Genomic DNA, 23,281 nt, shown 5'->3' with positions numbered 1-23,281 from the left:
GCAAACCCTAGTGGGACAAATGATTCTTCATCTTTTTCCGGCAAGTCACAGTTCGAGAAATTCTATGTTGTGCCTTTAAATTATTATAAAGTGCTTTGGGATATCAGAAATATATAGTCTTAATGAGCTGGCATTGCCCGTCGAAATTGTGAAACAAACCTTCACGGCAGGCAATAAATTGAACATCAGATGATGTGTTGAAAAAAGATTATAAGTAATAGGAAATCCATCAAAAATTCCTACGCTTTGTTAACAGTTTCTTTCAGTAAAGTCAAAAATATCGTTAAGTTACCATAACATTTAACATGATAAACTGCTGATGAGACCACCTCACAAAGAAACGAACCTCACAAAAAAACGAATATATGTATGTCCAAGTGGGATCTACCGATTGCAGATCAACCCTACGACCTAACCTAACTTAATCACCTCCCTTAACGGAAAATATAAAAAGCAACAGATTTTTTTTTAAATAACGTTGGAAGTGATAATGTTTATCTTGATAGATTGGTGATTGAAAACAATTTGCCGAAGATTCCCTAACTGTTACCAAGTTAGTTAGAAAACTTATTGAACTTTTACCAAAGAAAGCACACATTTTTATATAAATATATGTATCCAAGTTAAAAGTTTTACATTATTTCCACAATAAGTGACACTCTGCGTATAAAAGGATTTTGAGAAATTTTTGTAGAAAAAAATTAAGATGTGGACAAATGAATATTGTTGCCAAACACAAAAAGAACTGGCAGAATCGTTGGGAATCGCTCTTGTAACAATTACAATACGTTTAAAAGTAGTTGGATATATTCAGCTAAGTTGATTGGTGGCGTCATTTATTTCAAAAGACGTTAGAAAACTATTTTGGTGTCAATACGACTGCTTAAGTGCTACAAAAAAGTCGTATTTGCATCGGATTGTTACTTGTGAAGAAAAATTAAGGTTGCGACAACTCAGAAATTCATATGTAAAACCTAGACAACCAGCCAAATCAACGATAAAGCCATAATATCAAGGTAATATTCGGTATTTGTCATCAAATTGAAGCGAAAAACACCCAAAATTTGCGATTAGACACGGGGCAATAATTTTCTATCATAACAATGCTCGCCGCATGTTGCAATACCGGTTAAAAACTGTAAAGAAGTCTATCAAAAAACACAAGCCCAAAAGTGAGAGAGATCGTTGAAGACATGCCTCGGGCTAGACGGCCTCTAGACCTCTTCAACTGATAAAATATTAAAAAAAGTGAACGATATGGTGCTTGAAAATCGTTAGACAAGTATTAAAGTGATAGCAAGACAGCTCGATTTTTGGTAAATATTTTGGATATGAAAAGCGTTCTTGCTCGACTCATCCCGGTAAACTAGAATTTTTTTTTCAAAAAGAGTGCCGTAAACAGGTCGCTTTGGATATGCTTGATCGCGAGAATTTCGATCCAACATTTATGGAGAGCATTATAACTGCCGATGAGACATGGGTTTAAGAGTTTGACAAGTCAACAATCATAGGAATGAAGGGAAAAAACGAGTCGAAACCCAACGAAACCACGCCAAAGCCGCTAAAAATTCAAGGTGATGCTTATTGTTTTGGTCGACATTTGTGGTTTGTTGCATCATGAATTTGTTCCGGAGGGACAGACGGTCAATAAGGAGTGATATTTGGCCGTATTGAGGCGTTTGCGCGAGAACATCCGCTGAAAACGGCCAGATTTGTGGAACAGCAATTCAAAGATTTTACACGATGATAATGCACCATCGCATCAAGCCACAATTCTGTCCGAATTTAAAGCCAGAAACGCAATAAATATCGTCGATCAACCACCACATTCACAAGATTTGGCTCCATATGGTTTCTTTATGTTCCGCAAACTGAAATTGCCGCTCCCTTTTCAGTCGATCGAAGAGAAAAAACAAAATTCGCTGAAGGAGCTGAAGACCATCCCGAAAAGTGCTTATGGAATGTGTTTTGAGTACTGTAAAAATCATTGATGAGGATTACTTTGAAGGCGATAAAATAAATATTGGCGAATAATTCAATATTTCGCGTTTTATATACAATGTCGGGGTACCTTTTTGTCACAATATTTGTTGAAATAATAGATATTAATAAAATATAAAAAATTATTTTAAACTTTTTTTATGAAACACTCTTTAAATAGCCAACGAGCCACACACAAGCGCACTCATGACTTCAATACCGATTTAAAAGACTCCACGCTTAAATCACAAGCAACAAACACACGTCACAGATAACATCAAAACAGCAAAAGTGAGTACATAATAAAAGGCAGTGATTTACACGTAAATAAACTCACTCTCGCATAGAATTGCAATAGGAGACGCATGTAACAGCGATCAGTTGACGGCAGACATTAAGGACGCCGCGCAATGGTGCGTAGCGTTATCACCAGCAATAGATCGGCGGCGAATGGCAACAGCGGCAAAAGTTAACCGTTGGCTTGTTGTTATCAACACCAGTAGTCAAGCGGGCTTATTGCACAATAAAAAGATCACATATGACTGTGAAGGCCTGCAAAGTTTTGCCGGTTTGGTGTCGCTAAAGTGGTTAAATGGCCACACCAAGATAATTAAGATCGTTGGAGCTGATCTGCCGAGAGCGCGTATTTAATGCTTAGCACGTCGCTTGCTTTGAAAACTATAATATTTATTTATTTAGCGACAAAGTTTCGCCTTGTGCTGAGGTGTTGTCTCTTATGGCGCTTTGTTGTTGTCTATTGTAGATTTATGACACTTTTATTGAAATCAAATTGGTTTCGCACACACATCAAACACTTTTTAGCTGCAAAATTAGCATAAACTGACAGTTATTTTCGGTTATAGTGCCGATTTTAGACATTTATTGTAAGATTTGTTTGAACTTTTTTGGGTTTACTTCGCAATTTATATTTCGCTTGCGTGTTATTTCACTACACTGCTGCTTTAGTTGACTTTTTTCCCACTACAAAAAATAAATAAATTTATTTTAGCACAGCCACTTCAACGGCCAACTCGACTTTGTTCGAGCCGAGTGTTACTCGCACGCCTGACTAGACTAGACTGACGCGACGCGGCTCAGCTCGATGTTGCATGCCACAACGGTGCGCGCGATTGCGTGCGACAGGTAGGAAGACGACGACGACGGTTAGCAAATGCACCACGTAACGACAACTGAAGTACTGAAGCACACACTGCGAAAGCTCAAGCGTGATTTGAATTAAAGCTTGCCTGTGTCTACGCACACGCTTCTCGCGACCGTGCAAATGTGCGCACCTATGGCGGAGGCCGAGACAGAGATTCGCCAGTGGGTCTACAACACTACACTACATTATATTATTATAATTATTATTTATGCGTTTTCTGTTTTTACTTTTTTGCTTTGTTTCGTTGCACAATGTCAGCGATGCCGGTGCATAGGCTTAAGCGTGCCGTCTGCGTACTAACCTAGAAGTCCAAATGAGCGGCGACGTGGATGCGCGTGGTTAGTCGTTTGGGTTGGTCGGTTAGTTGACTTTCGGTTGGCACCTCGACGACACGACACTAACTAAAATGAACTGAACGACTTTGTATTACATTTGGCGAGTGCGGGTAGAGCAAAAATGTCACATAGAGCTTTACCGTCGACGTCGCCCTAATAACCAATTGTGCGCATAATCGCGCACCAAACAGCAGATATACAAACAAACAGTTGTTTGTATGTTTATTACACATGCAAATGCATAGTGTGAAGCTTCCGAATGACTATGTAGGTAAGTAAGTTTATCAAAATGCCGGTTTACTAGCCACCACCTAACCATCACATCAGTCACTATCGTCAACCATCACTGTCACTCAGCTGGCTACAAATGTACGGACAACAGCAACAGCAAAATAAAAAAGATAAATAAATAAAAAACAGGAACACATTAACTTCGGTGGGACTGAAGCTATAATACCCTGTTCAAATAAAAAAGTAAAGAACTTGCTTTTGATCGTTCAGTGTGCTATACAAACACATATAAGTATATACTGATCCGATCTGAACGATTATTTGAAGATTGCACCGTTGACTTGGACAATAATAAAGGCGAAATTTTGCGAAGATAGCTTCTCAAATAAAAAAGTTCTCCATACAAGGACTTAATTTTGATCAGCCGTTCATATAGCAGCTATATACTGTAGTCGTTCGATCTGATCAATTTGTTAGGATATTGTAGCATTATAATTTCCGTATTTCGTGCAGATATCTCTTCAATTTTCCATAGTACAAGGACTTGATTTTGCTCGGTCGTTTATAAAGCAGCTATAGGCTATAGTGGTTGGATCTGAAAAATTTGTTAACATATTATAGCATTGCGTAAGATTATACTTTCTGCCAAATTTCGTGAAGATATCTCGTCAAATAAACAAGTTTTCCATATAAGGACTACATTTGGATTGGTCAGCTTGTATGGGAGATATATGCTATAGTAGTCCGATATCGGCGATTACGACAAGTTAGTAGCTGTTTGGAGAGAAAATAACGCGAGCAAAATTTCAGATCAATTTATGAAAAACTGAGGGGCTATTTCATGGCAAAATACACTCAGCTCCTTACGTTGAATATTTATACCTTGGTTTACTGTACAGTCCTTCTGGGTAATGCAAACTTAATGGCAAACTGTTCAGGGTATAAAATAAAACTATAGAAGACAAGAACCACCACATATGTATATATGTATGTAAAACCCAACAACACCCCGCAGCAACAATGCGCCCCTTACAGGTGCAGACGGGCGGTGGGTAGCTACTCTAAGGTGCTTTCGGGGTACTACTATTACCGTTGCCTTAGCATTTCATTGTTAACACACAACTTTGCACATAAATACATATGTACATATGTAAATAAATACATATGTAAAAATACATAAGTGAATACTCGCCTACACCACAAGAATGCACGTATACAGAGCGCTGAAAATAACAACAAATTAATAACAGTGTGTAGTTGTAATGGCAAAAACGTAACTAAGTAGTGTGTACTTGTACTCGGTAATAATAATAACAACAATGCGCTTAACAATGCTATAAACTGGTATGGCACAAATAAATCAGTATCACGACGCGATTTTCAACAAACACTCACACATTTACATATACGAACTTACGTCGATAGGTAAGTGTATGCATATAAGAGCACAATAATGTTATTAGACGTAATTGTCAGCGTAAGTAAGTGGCTGCAATAACTGCGGTTGCGTTAAGTTGTTTTGAAGCACCGATACACAGTGGAGCGACGGTTGCCGAGCAAAATTTGTTGGAGGACAGCAGTTAAATATACTGTGGAAAGACACTTAATTGTTGGTTCAAATATTAAGATTTGGAATTATCTCTATAATTTCGTAACGGTATAGATTTTTAGAACCAGCTGTCCGCGATTTACCCAGCGATAGCGAGCAAAGAAACGGCGAATCGATGACGGTTATTATTGTGAGAAAAGGTTGGACTCTCTTCTGCTCAAAATATCTTTCAACGTGTTTGAAGAGAACGAAATGTATAATTTTCCAAACATACTTTCTATTTTGAAAAACAATTTTTTCTGACAAAATGACTTTTGATGTTTTTAGATTTGTTTGCAAGTAAAACTAAACATTCGTCATTAGAAAGATGAGACGTCTTAGCCTTATCTTCCTTTTAAAATACTTAGATCTACTGTATCAAACCAAAAAGTCCTTCGATTTCAAAGTTATTACGCGGTTTTTGTTGTTTTAACGGGTACCTAGTCCCCTGTAAGGATTAGCTGAGTTGTTGCCAACGCCATCCAACGGAAGTCCCAAAAAACGTGCTGTTTCGACGGGATCGGACCAAAACAGGAGGTGTGTCAGATAAGTGAGGTTGATGGGGCATGCAAAGAGCTAGTGTCTTACGGAGACTCATTCCACGCAGGACATACATATACTGTATATGTCAGGGTCTATTCTGGATAGGTATGAGCTTAAAATGCAACAGTATCCAGAACAAAGCTGCGCAAGGGCCACTCTCCTTTCTCGCGGCAACTCGAGCTCTTCGTCTGCAGTGGGTGGTGGTTTGACTCCGAGTACGCCGTTCACTGAAAGGGAGTCGATAAAAGTGGTGATTGCTCCAGTGCTTGTCGAAAGTTTGTTGCTTCCGAAATTTGGTCGACGTAAGAGGCGGTTTCGTTCCAAGCAGCTGACTGTAAGGATGATTTCTGCAAAAGCATTTAGCAGGTACAACCTGCAGCAGTGTTCCTATACTTCTTAACTGGGAGCACAGGGGCCCCACTATGAAGGTGTTCGATAGGAGACATCAAGAGGCATCCCGTCGTAATCCGGAGTGCAGTATTGTGGCTGTATGAGGAGTAAAGGAGCACAGACTGTTAAAAGTTATACCTAAAATTTTGAGATTATTGACAGTCGGAATATTGACGCCATCGTACTCCTTCGTCCAGTTTGTAAATATGGTCGCTGTAGATTTAGTAGGGTTCCGTGCAGAGAGGAAGCGTGAAAGGTCGAAGACATAGCCATTAAACACATGACATCGATTCCGTTTTATGCTCAATGACACTCACAGCTTTGGTTGGTTGGTTTGTTCTTTAATATTTTAAATAAAAAAACAAACAGTGTGTTTGAGACATAAGAAGGTGTTTATTTTTGCACTAGAAAAACAAAAACTCGGATATTTGAATTTTTCACATAAAATTTTGAGGTTATGTGAAAAAGTGTGAATACAAAAGTTGTTGATTTTTTCATTACCATAACGTTGCAGTATAACTTTTTTCAATGGGTTTCGCAGTTTTGGTGGTAATGGAGAATAACCGTTGTTAACCATTCAAAATGTAAACCAGGCCCTTCTTCTTCCTGATTACAGATCGCCCGTAAATTATTTTTCCTTTGATTGCCGATATTTTTTTACGCTTTCGAAGGCATTTCACCCTACCATGAAATTTTTTGCTTTCAAAAATTATCTACCTTGGTCTATTATAAAAATCTTGAATTTATTTTAATATTTGAATATTTGGCAAAGCCTAGTGCAAGCTTTAAATACGATTTGAACGACTTACGAACTTCAAGCTACATTGTCAATAAAAATTAGTAAAAGATATACTAACAACAATGTCAACTGTAACCTAATCCAATGACTGGTAATCCCCTCCTTATCTAATATTTTTCCTTCTGGCGTTTTTTTTTGTTTTTGTTTTTTTTTTTTAATTTTGAAAGCAGAGCCTACCATGGCATGAGATGGCGACTTTGAATAACATCAATGATTGATTGCCATCCTAAGGCCCCATTTTAGCGAATTATGCGTCATCTATTAAACCACAATTCTTTATCATTCACAACATAGTCGTTCTCACACTCGGCATCGCAATGAAATTAAATATTTTATGGCTTTTATTGTACAAACATATAAATTAATTCATGCATACTCATACAATTTCAACATCGATCACAAAGCGATCTCACTTTACAACATTTTTGTAGTTATTTTTTCGTGTTTTAATTTATTTGCAAAGAGACGATTAACATATTACCATAAAAGGCAAAAATGCACATACAACCATACACATTTACCGTAGCACAGTCGCTGGCAACGAAGATCAACCAATGGCATTCGCACACACGCTCACTTACAAGGGAACTCATAAGTCAATTTTTGTGTATGCAAATACGAGATAAACACGAATTTGATATCAGCCCACACAAAACACATGTGATTTCGGCCCACTGTGCGATTTTGTCAAGTGTATGCTGTTGTTACATATCGTGCGTATATGTGTGCGTGTTTGTTGCTGAGACACATGCCACGTAAATACGAGGACGGTGTGAAAAATAAGTATTCTTAAAAGAGATATAAATTTTATTGGTTATGTGTTGCTGAACACCTTGTGATTGGTATAATGCGTGTACTTACAACGGAGATTAAGACCTCTTAAACAGGTTGTGTAATGATATCCTCGATAAATTCTTTGCTAAGGGCGACCAGGTTGAACTTTTGTTGCATAGTTTTGGGCGAAAAACCTAGGATCGCCACCCACTATTCACAATAGCATTACTGATCATTATTTACAAATTTTGGTTCGATATGAGAACGTAAAAAGGGACATTGATGAAATTCGACTCAAGTAAGACATCAGTTTAATTAATTTTATGCTTCTCGTATAATGGTGATTATTACCTTGAATACAGTAGTTTGTTTATTAATTTTGATAATTTGGACTCGATATGAGAGCATAAAGAGGACATTAGTACTAGGCAAAATATATTTTTGCCTTCAAATTTGCGAAGAACCTAGTGGATCTCTACTGAGGTTGTAATGGACAAAACCATAAAAATACCGAAAATAATTTCGAAAAACTATAAAATGATATCGAGATAGGTGAAACCCTAAATATATAAGAAGAAAGTGTTAGAAATATTGCTTATGAAACTTTGGATAAGAGAAAGATCTGGGCATAGTAGCTGCTGCTAAAGTTCATATTCCAGTCACAGAACCAATGAAAATATTGCAAACCAACGAAAACGATGGTAAAATTGCCTCAAAATCAAAGTCATCTATGTCTGTTTTGCTTAGATTTTTCAATGGCGGGACATTCGAGGAGGAAGCGTTTAGCTGATTCTATATAATTATCTTCCAAACAGCTGATGCAAGTGACCTGAGGCAAAAATGAAGCCTGATCGGAGAGTTTTCAGTTATATTAGTTTGTCAAAAAAGTCTTGCGGTATTTTCGCTAGTTGGCGCTGAGAGCACGTTCTAGTTTTATTCGTCGCATCGGGTCATGCTATACATTTTTGGAAAGCTCATTTCACGCGTTCACACGTTGATTGATTGTCGTTTCTTTTAAGTCGTTCATGAGTTATGGTGTCGCAAACATGGAGCAAAATAAAAAGAAAATACGGCATATTTTACAGTACTACTACGATAAAGGGAAAAATGCATCTCAAGCCGCCAATAAAATTTGTGCAGTTTATGGACCCGATACAGTTTCCATTTCCACCGCACAACAATGGTTTCAACGTTTTCGTTCTGGTGTATAGGTGGTGGTGAATTGGTCCAAAGAGACCGGCATAGCAGCAGCCGTAGCGTCGGTCAAGAGTTGGGCATGAGTCATCAAACCGTTATAAACCATTTGATTGAAAATGCAATAAAAATACCGCAGCACTTTTTTGACAAACTATTATATAACCCCTACAGCTTTAGGAAGGGGAAACTATGGAAGATATGTAATTAAATGATATTTAACCAAAATAAAGCGCAAATCAAGAACCGCAAAACACAGTGGTGCTATTACTATGTTTCAGTTAGGAAATAATTCGAAGACTTACAGTGTACAGACTACGAATAATAATTAATGAAATAAGCATTTTAAAATTTGATTGCTTATTCAGGATCTTCAGAAAAAGAAGAGAATTCGATTAGTAGTCGGATCTTCAGAATCTTGAGAAATGCTTTTCAGCCGAAAGTATACTCTAATCGACTTATCAAGCTATCCTCGTGGAAGAAGCAATCGAAAATCAGCTATGACTCTACAAGTGTAGTATTGTCTATGTATTGGTATCTACTTATACACATTGGTATATACTTATACATATGTATACATGTATGTAAATGTAGAAATGAACACGCTTTACAACTTTAGTATCACCGCATCAATCATAGGCATTGCTAAATGACAAGGCAGGCAGACGCATACACACACACACACACACACCATATATTCACGCACAAAAAGTAGCAAAAGCACCGCATCAAAGCTGGCGTGGACACTAGAATGGCAAACAAGGAATTGATATATGAAAAGCTGAAGAAGCTATGGGTATAATAAAACCGCAGAAAATATTACTAAATTAATAAATAATGAATAAAATGTGGGAAATGAAAAATAATGTATGCAGAAATTAAAAAAACAGCAACAACAACAAATATGCGAGGGTGAAACTTTTGCGGCCAGTGCAAGTACTTGAAAACAGTGGCAACTTCAAGTGGGCCTTTTCAAGCAGAAAAAACACACACACACAGAGAATTGAATTCAAAAAACAGCAACAACAACAACAATAAAGATAAATTCGCTTGCCAAACATAAAAGCGCTTGTTTATAGCCGCAATGAAATATGAATAGAAAGCACAGCAACAACAACAAAAGATAGTGATAATCACAATCAAAAAAGCAAGCAAAATATCTATTTAAGTGCCCAACTGCGGATAGATAGATGAATGTGTAAGTGCGAAGGCATAAATGGACGCAACGGTTTAGCAGCAGTGAGTCAAGCGGCAGAGGCATGCAAGGAAGGGCGTCGTGGAAAGATGACGACGGGCGGCACAAATATGGATTTAGTTGTATATGTGTGCATACAAAAAAAAAACAAAGAAAAAAAAAAACGATTCGTGGAAAAAAGCATGTGTCCAGACAGACAAGCTTAAGTATAGAATCGCATGCGGCTACTGTAAAATAAGAGCAACAGTAACAACAATTTCTGCATACGCGTTATATAACTACAATCAGACATACAAACTACCAATTGCACAACAATAATGTTATTAACACATAATAAAAAATACAAAAACAGCAAAAAAAAACAAAACAATATTTGCACAAGCAAATACCATCCGGGATAACCGCATAATTATGATACAAGCAAAGAGTGTACAGCAACTGCGATCTACCCACAAAACCAGAACACATATCCCCCATTCGCATTCGCTGGTAAGTATGAGGTATGGTCAATAAATTTGCATATTAATTGGGTGAATTCTTGCGCTTAGTCACCGATAAGCGTGAAAGTTTCAAAATTAAACATAGAACAGAGTTCACGTGACAGCGCGGATACTTTTGGCAACAAATAAGAAAACATAATGACATCACAGAATAATTATTTAATGACGGAAAGTGCATAAGAGCAATCGTACAGTTATAGCTTGATGTCTGGAAACGACACAGTTAACACTAAAACACTTTTTCGAAGAAATATCAGCACTGTTATAATCATTAAAAGTCAAGCCGACAGTTCTCTAAGGTTTGAAGATTAAGAAGCCGAGTTTGAAGCAAGTTGTGAGCGCTGCCTAAGCCCAAATAAGATCAAAATGGTAGAAAATGTTCCGAAAATCGCTGAAATTTTATTAAATAATATAAAAATGTAATATAAAAAGGTAGCTTCCAATTAAGCGACTTTCATTCAGTATTTTAGGCCGAAATCGTGGGCATAACAGATGGCATCAAATAGGCTTCTGCTCTAACTTGCACGTGTATAAAATTCTTGTGGATAGTCAAGCGGCAATTAAGGCTATCTGTAATGCCTACAAACTCTCACTGCGTTAATTTATGCAAGCAGGGTTAGAATATGTAACTCGGTTAATATCATCTGAGTACCCGGTCATACAGGAATATAAGGAAATGAAATACAGCTTGAAACGAGACCATTCAGCTCCTTCACACGTCGTTTGAAGTAAATGACCCTAGAGGAAGACTAAAGGCCTTGGATCGCTAGCTACACGGGACATACACAAAGTCACTTTGGGGCTGTGTTGATAGTGAACAGACACAAAAGCTTCTACTTGTAAGCAAGAGAGAACTCAGTAATATTGTAGGGATACCCAAGCTTAAAAGTCCTCTCTCGACGAACAAAATCCAAACCCAAAGGAATGGACGATGACAACAACTAATGAGTCAACGCTAAGAGTTTTCGAGAGAAAGGTTTGGCGAAAGATGTATGGTCATTTGCGCGTTGGACACGGCGAATATCGCATTCCATGGAATGCTGAGCTGTATGAGATATACGACGATATTGACATAGTTCAGCGAATTAAAAGACAGCGGCTACGCTGGCTAAGTCATGTTGTTCGAATGGACGAAAACTCTCCAGCTCTGAAAGTATTCGACGCAGTACCCGCCGGGGGAAGCAGAGGAAGAGGAAGACCTCCACTTCGTTGGAAGGACCAGATGGAGAAGGACCTGGCTTCGCTTGGAATCTCCAATTCGCGCCAAATTGGGAAAAAAAGAAACGACTGGCACGCTGGTGTTAACTCGGCTATAATCGCGTAAGTGGTGTTTACGCCAGTAAATTGAAATAGCCTATCAGACTAATAGATATAATCCTTCGTGACTAGTTTACAACATAAAATTTTTTACAAAAGGTTAAAATTTACTTCCAACAAGTAATTAAGGGCTAAGTTTGGGTTTAGCTGAACATTTCATACTCTTGCAACCTGAAAATTATTTGTTGAAAATATGGGGACTAATGGAAGCATTGTCGCCTTTCAACTCAATTTTGTCACAAGAGTATATTATTATCAAGCAAACAATGTGGCCAAACTGCCAACGCTTGTGGTGTCCGACATGCATTGCTCGCAAAAATCATAAAAACACGTCATAATACACAATAAGAGCAGCTGAGCTATTTAAGCAAATCAAAAATACAAAGTTATGACATGAGCCCGTACTATTTTTTTTTTCTGCACTTAGTGAAACTGTAACTGCACACACTTTTATACATTAAATTGGCGCAAAATAACTCGAGTTAACAACATCGGCTTCGGTGGTCGTTAATGTGGTGTTATGTCGAATTCAAGCTCAAATTAAAGAGGTTCACCTTTATTTCTGTCTTTGTCTTTGAAAAAAAAAAATTAATCTCATTAAATGAAAGTGGATTAGGAGAAAAAATCACTAAGTGGATACGCTTTCTCCGTGCATTTTCAAAAGGTTTCGCAATATTTAGAAGCAAGCATGAGCGAATAGTGGGCTGTACAAAGCACAAATGAACATAAATACATAAGTATGTATATGTATATAGGGGCATACACATTGACACCATAACAAGCGCTTAGCACGTAAAAATTGCAAAATTGATGAATTCATAAATCACGATTTGATGAAGCAACACTGCTGCCAAAATGCTAAAGTGTCGAAGCCAGTTTGTAAGCGAACCATAGCAAACACCAGGCACAAGCCAAACCGACAGACGCCCAGACAGCGCGCATAGACCGCTTGCCACTTTGGCCGATATACATACACACTTCGGCACTATCATTGTTTAGTGTGCAGTGGGACTAGAGGCACCCACAATGCGGAGAGGTGAATATGGAAATGGTGAGTATATGGCATATGTGGAGTGTGTGCTTTGGCGCTTTGGTCACGCTGGTATTCCACCCGCGCTTAATTACAAAATTATGTGTGCGCGCGTGCGCACAATCGCGATGATAGCATCTAATGTATGTATGCATGTAAGTATGTATACATGAATATTAATGTTTAAAGAAATGTAAAGAGAAACAATAAGCGGGAATCAAACGAAATTATGCATACCTTTATGAGTTTATTAGCATTAGGGCAGTTCTAAGAAATTCTTATAGAATTGTTCGGGATATAGATTTTGTACATGATATCCACGATTATATAAGTACAATAGTTCGTATATTAGGGTGGTCTTAACACAAATTCGTCGACAATATCGTCGACTATTTTAGTACTGATTTTCGATATGAAGTAAAAATCGTTAAAATTGTTGAGAAATTGTATATAGTATATCAAAATTGAACATTAGGGTAGTCCTAAAAAATCATAACGAGTGGTTTTTCCAAACTAAAATGTTTGTACGTAGTATCTACACATTTTATCACTACTACATATATTATAGTAGCCCAAAAAAAATTCAAATCGAGCTATTTGTTGGGATAAAATATTTTTATATGATATATTCCGACACTTTTGTGCCGATTTTGATTACTAAATAAAAAATATTTTTTTTGCGAAATTATGTACATACATATGTATGTATGCATATCCATGTGTCTATATATGTACATATTAGAGTGGACCCAAAAAATCCATGTGCGGTTTTTCAAAATAAATATTTTGTACGTAGAAGAGATATCTTCGACCTTTTTGGTAGTGATGATTTCAAATGTTATACAAAAAATAATTGAAGCACATTAGGGCAGTCACAAAAAACAAATCGTGTGTGTTTTTCGGAATAAAAATCATGTACATGATATCTCCAATTATGTTAGTACAAATTTTGTATTTAGGGTGGTCTTAAAAAAATGCAAACCAGCGTTTTTTCGTCATAAAAACCGGTAGTCGATATTTTTTCGAGATAAAAATTGTATTCGTAAAAATTTTAACTATTTTAATATCGATTCTGGTAGTTAAATAAATCATAGTTAAATTTTTTGTATCTGTAGCTAATTTAAAAGCTAGGGTGCAAAGTTGTCTAATTATATAAGATATCTTCTACCTATCTATCTGATATGACATCTACTGTAGTATAATCGCAGCTGAGGCCTAAGAAACTTAATATAACAGTATTCTCATAATTTTTGAGGAATAGCATTATGTGCCATAAGTCACCATATAATACCCTGACGCCTAACAAAGCTAATATAACAGTATTCTAATAATATTTCAGGACCACCCTTATGCACATATGCGGCCATATACCGCACTGAATTATAAAACTTACACCGCAACAAATTGCCGAGGAAATTTATCGGGAACGTGCTAATAAACATTATTTTTTAAGTAAAGTAAATTGCCCAAAATATAACCCATATAAATATCTGTGTATGTATGTCTGCCATTTTTTTTATATCTCAACGGCAATAAAACAATCAAAAACAGTAATTACAAAACACATATGAATGTACGCCAAGTTTATTAACTGCGCATGCGCGCGCTTAATTTGCCTTAAATAAACAGAAAATTATATTACAAATTATATTTACCGTTATTTATAATGCATATGTGAATGTATGAATGTATGTGTATACAAAAGCATAAATTTACTTATTTAATTAATTATTTTTATTATCATTTTTTTATATTACTATAATTTGGATTCCAYTATTGAAAACAACTGCTTAACCACTGAACTGCATTCCATATATGACATAGGCTATATGATTTTTTATGCACAAATTTTATCAAAAAGTACCAGAACAATTGTTCTCGCCGCCAAACCACTTTTATCACACAAGCATCAGTGCTGACGACTTGCTGACAGCTGAAGTCTGCGAACAATGAGACGCCCACGGACCCACAACCGGACGATTTACACAATTCAATCACATTTGGACAACGATTTGCACTACTCAACTGCAAGAATGCAAAGTATAAGTACGCATTTATAAATAAATACACACACATACATACATACTCACTATATTGTGTACAAATATATGCAGAACAAATGCAAAATGTGAAAAAATCACAGATTTTTAAATCGAAATTGTAAAAGCCTGTATAACTTTGTGTGAAAAACTTCATGTGTTGACATGAATGCAAATGTGCGTGTGTGTGTGTGTGTGACTTTGCAGGTTTGTCACTCGTTCATTTGTAGTGTTGCTTTTGTGAAAAAGTTTATTTAAGTTATGACAATGCCGACGGATATATCAGCTACTTGTTTGAGCTTGAAGTGTGCTCAAAGGCTGGCATTGTAATAAGTGTAAGTGAGTATGCACTTATATGCATGTGTGTGTGTCGATTTTAGTTGGCGTGTGAAAGTGTTTCCTGCAATCAATTCTCAGGCGGCTGCTTACAATTACAAATGTTATAAAATTAAACAGGAAAATTAATGTGTGAATAAGTGGAGCTGATACTGTGACAATGTATGTATGTAGAAATGTAAGAGGAAAACACGTGTAACTACGTCGTATTTTTACAATTACAGGTTGCATTTATCCAAACTGTATCAAGGTCTGATTTAAAAGTTTGATCAAAAACTTTTATTGTAAATGTAATTTTTTACAAAACTTTGTTATTAAATTTTTAGACAAAAAAATAATGTTTTTTATTTAGAGCGCCTAAATGTAGGCAACGTTTTTTCTACATGTCTAAATGGAAACTGAATTACATATTAAATAGTTGCAATATGTTTTTTTACAATGTTAGCGAAAATTGATTATTTAGTGTCAAAACGTCTAAATGAAGTTATAATTAAGTTAAATAATTAATAGTTCCAATAGTGTCATTGTTAACATTGTTACCACAGATGATCTGAAAGTTGTGACTGTGAAGGATGCCAAGGATGAGTCTCCTTGCGCCCTGATATATGCTACATAATTGCCAGCAGAAGGAAGCAGGCGTTGGTGGTAGGCGCCGTTGCTAACGCCCTTTATACAGTCTAATCAGTCCAGTTGTCCCACTTCCAGAAACGTTCGAGACATAACACTATACACAAGAAGAGAATCTGGAGGGTGCTAAGCACACCGTCGTTCTTTGACCATAGCAACATATACTTCACCATTAGACCGGAGAAATACCATAAATACAAACTGGGATCTCTACAGGCAGATATTTTTAGACATGAGACTTAGACCTTGCGTGTACAACTCACAGGAAGAGCTTTAAAATGGCGTGACAGTATTTACGAATGCCCTAAATACCGCCCTTTACTACGCATGCTCTACACTACTAGTCAACCACAAAACGAATCCCCTTTGTTGAAACAAGGAGCTTGGGTATTACAGTCCCAAAGTACAGAAATGCACTAACTGGTCCAAGCTAGCAGAAATCAAGGAATGTTGGAACAAATTTAAAGATCTTATAAGGGACTTGAAGAAGTTGGTGCACAATGCAGCAATGCTACAGGTTGCATTCTGAATATCCGTGCTATGGCTAAATACGCCTTTTAGGGGATGCTTGAAATTCCGCTATATGCCACACAGACACACACACAGTCTAGAGTAGTTTTCAAACCTAAGCAGGTAGGAACAACCCAATAATGTACATCTTTCCTGGTGAAAACGCTAGAGAAAATCTTGAACGCACACATTAGGACCCCAGCGCCTCTTAGAAGCTATTCCAAGGCAAAGCACGCATATACGAAGGGCAGATCAGTAGATACTTCACTTCATACACTGCTATTTAATATCGAAAGAGTTCTTGAATGTAAGGAATATGTAGCTCTTAAAAAAAAATTATTTTGAAAGGTTCTTTATGACAAACCAACAAATTCTTTGTTCTTTCAACGCCAAAAAAATGTGTTATATATATTTAACTGTAGAAATGCATTAAATGCAAAAAAAGGTATTTAAGTGTCCATAGATAAACAACCCAACAGATTCAGAAAGAGAGGAAGAGTCTATGAGACATGTCGGAGACAGTTACTAGTATCGAGACTCAAAGATGTCTCAAGGTACAAAAATACCATTTTATCGTGATAGATTAAGATACATATTACATATAAAGATATTATCAAATTTATTAGCACAGAAAACTATATAGTACATTATTTATAAAATCAGTTCTTCAAATATTAAAAATGCATATACGCAAATATATATTTTTGGACATTATTGTAATTGCAGCTTGAAGATTACTGTACTGCAAGTAAATATGCACATATGTATGTAAGTATATTTTGGATAACTTGTTCAAGTTCTCATTGCATTAACTTTATTACACATATGCACCCACAGCACCACATATATATGTTTGTAAGCAAGTAATATATGAAACATACATACCTACTTATATACATATATGCAGAGAGGATATCTTCCGCCTGCGATTTCACAGCGAAGATGAACTCAAACAAGGGCAAGGTCATTGCGAACGTCATGTGTGCAGTAAAATTTACACACAAATGTGCATATTTTGGTATATATTTTTTAATAAAAGCAGCAAATATTGCAGTTATGTTAAAAAGGGAACGTCCATAATAAGCCGGGCTATAATTATATGAATATGCAAGTTTTTTTAAGAAGAAAAAAAACAAAATAAAAAACCAACAAATTGTACTCTTGACGCTTATCACTGACATGCTTATCTCACGGGAAACAAATAAGCGCAGGCAATGCAATTAAAAGTAAAAATAATGCAAAAAACCAAAACAACTTTGGCAGAACGTGTGTAATGCGGGAATATTTATAATAAGAAATATAATATATACAGACACTTTTTATTGCTAATAAATCAAATAAATTGCGAATTTCATTTCAAAACTGATGATGGACACATACATTGGCACATATGTACATATAAATATATTTACTCATAAGCAATTTAAGTCGACACACGATTGCACGACGGAATCGCAAAAATATCACAATTAACACATAAAAATAATGCAGGCGCAAATAAAAATGAGAAAATTAAAAACAAAAACAAGCCAAAAATTTTACTTCGACTGCACTGAAGCCATAATACCCTTCACAGGCGCATTCTTTATAACATAGAAGGGTACAAAAAGATTTTTATCTCCATTTTGATCGCTTAGATTGTATGGCAGCTATATGCTTTAGTGGTCCAATCTGAACAATATGTTCGTAGATTGATTTAGAAAAGATTTCCATACAAAAACTTGATTTCGATCGATCATTTTGTATGGCAGGTATATGTTATAGTGGCCCGATCAGTACTATTTCTTCGAAGGTAAYATAATTTTTTATCTTTAGATTATAGTCCATGCGAAATTTCGTGAAGATATTTTGTCAAAAAAAAAAAGTTCGCCATACAAGAAACTGTTGGTAGCTCAGTTTATATGACAGATATATGCTATAGGTGTCCGATCTGAACAATTTGTTAGGATATTGTAGCATTCTCTGGTATAATAATCTATGCCGAATTTCATAAAGATATTTTGTCAAATAAAAAAGTTTTCTATACAAGGTCATGAGTTTGATGGATCAGTTTGTATGACAGCTACATGCTATAGCGGTCCGATATCGACGTTTCAGCCAAATTTCTTCTCTTCTTAGAGAGAAAAGGACATGTGCAAAATTTCAGATCGATATCTCAAAAAGTCGAGTGACTAATGCACATTTTCTTGTGGATTAACAAATTTCGCGCCTCAAACTTAATATACCCCGATCAGGGTATAACAATGTCACAGCAAAAAAGTTAAATAATATACACAATAATGATAATTTTTGCTATGCTAAAGAATGACAAACGCGCAGACATGGCAAATTAAATAAGCTCGATGAAATCATCTCAGACCCTCAACAGCGCATTTTTTCATCTCATTTCGGCGGCGGCGGCGTCGTGTTGGAATGAGGAACACAACCATCAACTATTTTACTACAAGCGATGATTGCAGGCACTGATGCGGTAATTGTGGGTACGCTTCGTGTTATTGGCATTGTTGTATTTTCTTATAAAAATGATTGTGGAGCTGCCGCTTGAGCTGTGACTGGTAAGGAGAGTGCGCTTAATAATGACGTTAATGATGGAACTAAGCGTGGCGTTTACTGAGCATAAATTGACGCTGTTGATATTTAAGATTTTTCTTTTATTTATTACAAAAGCTTGACTTTTGTTGTTGTAATTCTTTATTCATACATAAATATACATATGTATGAATAAAGTTTTGTAGAGAAAAATACCCCGCAAGAAATGTTAGATATCAAGAGAGATAAACTGTTGTCTTTGGGTTCAAATGAGCATTATGAGGTAAAAATTTAATTGTGTATATAATATTTAAATTGATTTTTTCTCTCGAATCAGAGAGAGAGCAGAGTATTTCGACTTCTTTTTTGTAGGTACCAAAGTACTGGACTGGACTGTTACGGGAGGCCTATGATGTCTCATATCGGACATCTGTAAAATGAGACCCGCATGCTCTCAGTTAAGGCGCATAATGAACTCTTCTCTGTTTCTGTTGGGGTGCTTTCGCAGAAATCTTTGAGCATAACCGCTTTCCAGGAGCATTAAGAGGTTCTTCTTCAACGACATAAGACAATACGGCAATTAGACTTCGTACTTAACTAACTTCAAACATGCACTGACCGCCATTCACAATGGAACCATAACACCTTCAAGTCAAACCACCATCCATTGCAGACGAAAGTTGCCGCGAGAATCAAGAGTGGCCCTTGCGCAGCTTCGTTATGGATACTGTAGCAAGTTAAACTCCTACTTATCCGGCCGGAATCGACTCGGATATATCAAATATGTGTCCAGCGTGCAACATGAATGCCTCCCTCTCCCTATGGTCCAACCAGTGGGTTTATGAAAACGAAAACGGAAATGTCCGAAACCGAAAAAAACGAAGTCGGTCAAAAATCGAGGTATCCGTCTTAATTAATCCATTAATTCATTCGACAGGGACAGCCGTTTTTAGGTATCTAGTTAAATAAATTCTTCGTGAGCGGCATTCCTATCCGGCAGGGATTTTTTACCACGATAATGCGCCGCCACGTGCTACCATGGTCGGAACTGACTTCCGGCCAAACATAGTCATCGTCTATCTAACTGGAAAATCCACTTTGGAAAATTAGTTAAGAGTACATTAAAGGCAGTAAAAGTCATTTTCTGAAGGTCATCCAAGCCGAGCGTCATAACAAGTGTATTGAAAATTGGATTGATCGCTGGCATGGTTGTTTTGGGCTCAAAAGAGGACAGTTGGAGTCAAATTTGATTATAAAGTTCTCTAAAATGCTTCTTTTTTTTTTTTTGTATTGCCTGTCGTTTTGAGCGGAAACGATTTTGAGAAAGATTGCTCAGAAGTACAATGTAAGTACCTCAAACGAGTATAGAACCAAATAGAAAGAACAAAAGTCATATGGTCGTCATAATCTAACCGACACATTAGTTTTAGAAAAGATCTTTCGCCGAAGGTTTTTTTTGAATAATTTGCTATTTAAACCCCGACATGCTCAAGTTCAAAAATAACATTTAAAATAAAAATGTTTGAAACTTTCAAAATTACGACACGATTTCCTACAGGGTATTCGCGTAATTTTTGCACTCATTTCCATAACAAATGCCGCGATGAACGTCACAATAACGAGCTAGTATGATTTCCAGCAGAATACAAGAGTTACAGATAATTGAATTAAATGAAGAAGAATGCAGACAAGATAAATACATGCGCATATGCTATGCGGCACAAAAATATACAAACATACTCAAATGAATTTTGCAAAATAGTCGAAATTGAAACATATACGTATATTTGTGTTTGAGGAACAACCGCAAAGCGGCCTGCTAATAAGCGTTGATTGCAGAATGGAAGAGAGGCTGTTGTTGCAGCAACAGTTACTATCTCGCTAACTGTTTATGCAGTCTAAACACGAGCAGTCGGTCCGTCAATTGGTCACCTGCGCAAGGGAATTTGCGAAATTTTGTTGCTGTTTCTTTGTTTCTGCGCTGACGTCAGCACATAAAGTGCCTTGACTTAACCGCTCAGCTTACTTGTTTATGAGATTATAATGATTGTGATATTATTATTAAATATATTGCGAATTTATCTAAATATGCATATGCATTATATTTACAATCTCTGTACTTATGTGTGTGTGCAGATAATTTAAGCTGTGTGGCGTGTGCTAAGTGGTAAATGGCAGCTAAAATTTATGCTATGCCTTTTAGAGGCAAAACTAGATAATAATTAAACATTCGATATTAAGTAGCTTAATGTTTATTTTTCTCAATTTGTGCATATCTGTGGCTATTAATGGTTTTTAATATCGAAAGACATGAATATCTAAATTTTTTAATTATTTGATTTCCTTTTTTTAATAACCACAATTTTTTCAATCACACAAAGTACTACTTTGTTTGAAAACCCGCCAAGGTTATTGCAAAATTTGATAGAATACTCAACACGATCATTCCAGGCTCTTTAGATCCTACAAATCTAGCATTAAAGGGTAGGACCAGTGTACAATTCTCAAAAAAACATGTTTCTTTTGCTTAAAGTACAATTATAAGTCCTAAAAAAATAAATTAATAACGAAGTTTTTAGTCGGTTTCACTACATAAAGCTTTAAACGGAGACTTGCGGCTTTTAAAAGTTTTCAATGAGACTGTATTATTACCAAGGTTTTTATGATAGCCATTAGTTGATTTATAAGCAGTTTGGTTTGCCATTTCGTAATCAACATCAACTTCGGAATAACATTTCAAATAATGCAATTTTATTACCAAAATAATGTTTCGGAAAAAAATGTTGTTCAGTAATGAACCTCACTTATGGTTGAATGGCTGTGTTAATAAAACAAACTGTCGCATTCGAAGTGATGATAATCAACAAGCCATTGTTTAGCTCAATGGTGAATCATTGGCCTATATTTTTCTTCAAAAATTAAGCCGATTCTAAGGCTATACGGCCATGATTAATAATCTTTTCGTGCCTGAAATGAAGAATACTGATGTGCACGACCTTTGGTTACAATAGAACGGTGCTAAATGCCATGCAGCCAGCGAAACAATTAATTGAAAGAAACGTTTGGTGAGCGTATAATCACGCTTCGTGGGCCTTTGACGTGGCATCCAAGATCAATCGATCTAGACCGCTGGATTTTTTTAGGGATACATATGTGAAATCGCTTATCTAATGGTAGTCCGATGGTGCAAGGCCAGGCCTATATGGTGGATGCATCAAAACTTCCCAGCCAAGTTCTCCCAGTTTTGAGTTTTGAGTAATGAATTGAACTTTTCTGGCCGCTTTTTTCGAGTGCTTGCTTCAATCTACGGCACAATAGCCACCATTTTGTATTAAAATGTTAATCTAATATTTTATATGCTAAAATAAGTGTTACAGATATCATTAAAAAAAATTCGATTAATTTCTAACTACTCCCAAAATAAATTGTCGACGTTAAGGCGATGCTCGAGGCTAGCCTACCCCCTTAAGAAAGTAGCCAGAAGGAAATACTGGCTTGTCCTAGCACCTGAAACTATATCGCATTTGAAATTTTTGGATTATAATTTTTAATTTAGGTTTATTAAGGGTTTGCAGGTTCAAATATCATAAAATGTTGATGTTCTATTTAGTAAAAGCTCTTATACTTTAACTTATAGGACCGAACCAACCCAACTAATAGAATAAAGGCGCACATAAAGAGCAGTCAAAACTATGCTGAAGAACCTGCACAGATGTAAAGTTGTTTTCAATAAGAGCGCTACAATTGAATGTACTTTCGCAATAATAAAGAATTTTATTGATATCGCGTACCTTTCCATGATGAAATGGCAAACCTTATGGAGGAAATGAGCAGAAAAAACATGGCGTCGTTTGCTGTTCCTATCGGTTTACTTTTGCAGAGCCATTATTGAAACCCCCTATACTAGCCACGAAAGTTGAAAATTAGGCCAGAAAGTACATTTCTCAAATAAAATTTAAAAAAAGTTGGGTGCGTTGCTTAGGAAAGTATCTCAAACTAAAAGGCTAATCTTGAGAAATTAATCACCAATTTTCCAATATTTTCGTTTTATTTTGTAGGCTAAGTACTTTTCGAACGACACTCGTATACACAGACTGGCGGCGATAAGCAAAAGAAATATGAATATTTATTATTTATTGAGTACCAAAGTACTATAGGATCTATTCACGAAAATGCGTCCATATTAGCACTGTTAGATTAGA

At 36.3% G+C, this 23,281-nt stretch overlaps 1 protein-coding gene across 1 annotated transcript in view; it reads right to left on the bottom strand.

Annotated features, from left to right (window-relative positions):
• LOC108977333 (rho GTPase-activating protein 21) overlaps positions 1 to 23,281 on the bottom strand; it is a gene marked incomplete in the record, with an annotated part of 109,524 nt that overhangs the window by 34,091 nt on the left and 52,152 nt on the right.

The sequence above is a fragment of the Bactrocera latifrons genome, unplaced genomic scaffold (genome assembly GCF_001853355.1).
Source record: "Bactrocera latifrons isolate USDA-ARS-PBARC rearing strain unplaced genomic scaffold, ASM185335v1 scaffold_87, whole genome shotgun sequence".
NCBI classification, from domain to species: domain Eukaryota; kingdom Metazoa; phylum Arthropoda; class Insecta; order Diptera; family Tephritidae; genus Bactrocera; species Bactrocera latifrons.
Note: the sequence above shows the minus strand (reverse complement) of the source record. Positions and strands in the feature narration are given on the sequence as shown.